This window comes from Lygodium microphyllum, chromosome 21 (assembly GCF_053477565.2).
Source record: "Lygodium microphyllum isolate KBCC chromosome 21, Lygodium_microphyllum_v1.1.10, whole genome shotgun sequence".
In the NCBI taxonomy this organism is placed as follows: domain Eukaryota; kingdom Viridiplantae; phylum Streptophyta; class Polypodiopsida; order Schizaeales; family Lygodiaceae; genus Lygodium; species Lygodium microphyllum.
The window spans coordinates 3,708,924-3,712,151 of NC_141155.1; the positions used below are offsets into that span (position 1 = coordinate 3,708,924).

A 3,228-nucleotide genomic window follows, 5' to 3' on the forward strand; every position below is an offset into this window, starting at 1 on the left:
AAAAATTGGTTCCTTTTGGATTCTTTTAGTGGTTACTTTGAAACTCGGAGGTAATAACTTAATTTCAATATTTCTAGTGATGGAAATGATAATGTATGACCGTAATCACCTCATATTTCTAGAGACTATTTATATCACACGAGTCCAATATAAATGGTTTAAAAACACAAAATGTTCATAAAATGGAAATGATAATGTATTACCGTAATTACGCGGGCGGCGGCCATTACGGCCAATGGATCACGGCAAGGATAGCACACCATTCTTAGAAAAAGAACGGTGGCAAGTGCGGTGGCAACTTCCCGGCCACCGCTGCCTGCTGCAAGAACGTCGGAGGAGCCGTTTCCGGCAACGACTGCCCCGCCAACCAGATCAGCGAGAGGCTCAGCAACTTCGCCCGATGCTGCCACTATCTGGGTTCTAAGTCCGACTGCCGCTGCCCCATCGGTTGTTAGGTAATTCATAGGGCAAGGAGATAGGCAAAGTGTGCGAAGAGAAGCACGGAAAGCCTCTTAAGAATTTTAGCATTAGACGCTTTATTTGATTTTCTGTTTGTGGTTTTGGAATATTGTGAAGAGTAAATGGGAGGACCATGCGAAAGTGATGTTACTTTGTTTTAGATGTTACCATGATCAGCAAAGTTTTTTTTGGGCTGTCTAATAGATTTAGAGCATTCATCTATATGACCAAGAGCTATCCCATTTTATGGTGACTTTAGGCAAGGAATCTCATCAAGTTATGTGGTTGTCAGGTATTGTAGCATGGCGGGAACTACTTGTGGATGAGTAGCCAGGCCATGCGGCATCAGCACATCCCTCCCCACACATCGCCTTCCCCTTTCCTTTCCTAAATCTATGTACCATGTGGCATCAGCACATGCCTCCCCCCCCTATCGCTTTCCCAATAAAATAAATCCTTTTGTCAAGGAGTTAGTAATATACTTCTCTCTCTCTCTCTCATTTCTTGTTTAGCAATGGCTACTTGTTGCCCAAGGGGGCTAGCTTAGTTGGAAGAGGGTTGGGCTTGCATCACCAAGGTGGTGGGTTCAACCACCATAGTCTGTGTAGTCACTTCAACAGTGGCAACCAAATCTACATTCCTTGAAAAGTTTTGAATAGTTGTTTGTTCATAAGATTCAATATGTGATCTCCTCCTCCCTCTTGATGTTTCCCTCCGTGTTGTTTGAGGGTTGCAAATTCTCTCGGCCTTTGAGAAAGATAGCGTCAACTCTGACCTCATTTTCTAGCCTTTCCTTGCCCCTTTTAAGTTAATAGGAGAGAGAGTCTACTCCCCCAAAGCTATAGTACTCCTCTTGATTCTTTTAGCATTCACAACTTTAAAAATCAACTTCGGGGAGGAGGGTTGTTGAGATATCGAGCTCCACTCGTGATACGCCAGGGTGACCGTTGTGTATTTATGTCACCGACTTGTCAGTTGCAGACGCGGTTGGTACACCGCCCATGAATAATAGCTACATGATAGCTATCCTTATCTACTCTAGTTCGTGGCTCAGTTAGTATGCCACCTTAGTTAGTTGAGTTTGGTTTGAGACCCATATATAGGGTTCTTCTATTTCTTTGTACTAGAGTTCTTTTGGCTTACACAACTAAGAAGAGGAAAACTGTTTTCAGCCTCTACCCTTGTGTGTCTTCCCCCATTGTGGAAGCAAGAAAGCTTCAAGCGAGACTCCTTCCTTCTCTCCCACAATCTTGACATGGTATTAGAGCCTTGTTCATGGTAAGGAGCTCAAGAAAGCAAGCCAAGCTCGCGGTGTTCTGGTAAGAGGAGCAGTGTTGCTTTCATTTTCTGTTTTGGGAGCAGATCTCTGCAGGTAGCACAGCCAAAAATTGCAGGAGTGCATTGTCTCAGGTTGAGACGCCTTTCGCGGTGAAGCAAGAGGGTAGTATATGCTGCGGGGAAGAGCTTTAGCTCTAGGCGACCCTGTTTTTTTGATTTGAGGCCATTTCGGGGCCTGTTTTGGAGGCGGAAGTTTTCTGCACGCACTCAGAAAAAGGCTCAGTTTTATGATGTTCAGCCACTGTTCTACAGGTCGGTGAAAAGTTACTGTAGAAATTGCATCGTATGCTTGTGCGCAGAGACATTGGGAGTTTCAGAATCATCCTTGGTTCCTGTTTATGCAAATCGTCACTAGGAAGTGACTGTGTGGTCAAATACCACTTTCGCCAGTTTTGCAGATTTACCCTTGTGAGGGTGAAGCTGAGTTTTTGCAGTGACAGAATTTTTTGCAGTGTTCTGTAATGGCGTCTGATTCTCTTTCACAGATTGTAACTGAAAAGCTTGACAAGAACAACTTCTAGACATGGAAGTTTAGAATGACGAATTTCCTTATGGGAAAAGGATATTGGGAATTTGTTGCAGGAAATGAAGAAGAACCAGTTCTTTCTGATGTTCCCAATCAACAGCAAATGCAGGCATTCAAAGCATGGCATGAGAGAGCCAGGAAAGTTATGTACTGGCTGTCTATCAACATTTCAGACTCTATGATTGTGCATATTCAGGATGCAAGTACGCCAAAGGAGGCATGGGATACTCTGTCAAAGATGTATAGCACAAATACACAAGCCAGGAAAATGCAGCTCAAGCAAGAGTTGCACAATGTGCAAAGAGAAAATATGAGCATCAATGACTACCACATGAAGGTGAAGAAGATTGCAGATGCACTTGCTTCCATTGGGTCGCCAGTGGAAGAGGATGATTTAGTTTCTGTGACCTTGAATGGTCTAGGAAAGGATTATGCACAGTTTCGGACATCCATTTCAGTTCGTGAAAGATTTCCTGATTTTGAGGAGTTGATTGCTCTTCTAATTTCTGAGGAGCAAAGAAATGGTGGTGCATCTTCTTCAGGAGGAACTTCAAAAGAAACTGTCTTCTACTCAAATGCTGGAAGAGGTAGAGGCAGAGGTAGAGGAGGCCGATTTGGAGGCCGTGGTAGAAATCAGAATATGCAACAAACTCAAAAAAACCAGTCCTATGGAGGAGGACGTGGTAACTCTAGAGGCAGGGGGAGCCAAAGAGGTCGTGGTGGATGGCAAAGAGGCCAAAATGCAAACAGTAATGTTGAATGCTACTATTGTGGTAAAATGGGTCATATGGCTAAAGACTGCTATAAAAAGCAGAATGACATCATGAATGGAAAACTGCAACAAGGGAATTATGCATCTTCTAGTAGACAGGGTGATGACAGAAATGAGCACTTATTTATGGTGC

At 43.6% G+C, this 3,228-nt stretch overlaps 1 long non-coding RNA gene across 1 annotated transcript; it reads left to right on the top strand.

Moving 5' to 3' along the window:
* The first annotated feature begins 288 nt into the window (after nt 1-288).
* On the top strand, nt 289-925 carry LOC148017706 (uncharacterized). Its single transcript, XR_015687752.1, has 2 exons — nt 289-455; nt 752-925. It is a non-coding gene; the product is annotated as an uncharacterized LOC148017706 (long non-coding RNA).
* The last annotated feature ends 2,303 nt before the right edge of the window (nt 926-3,228 follow it).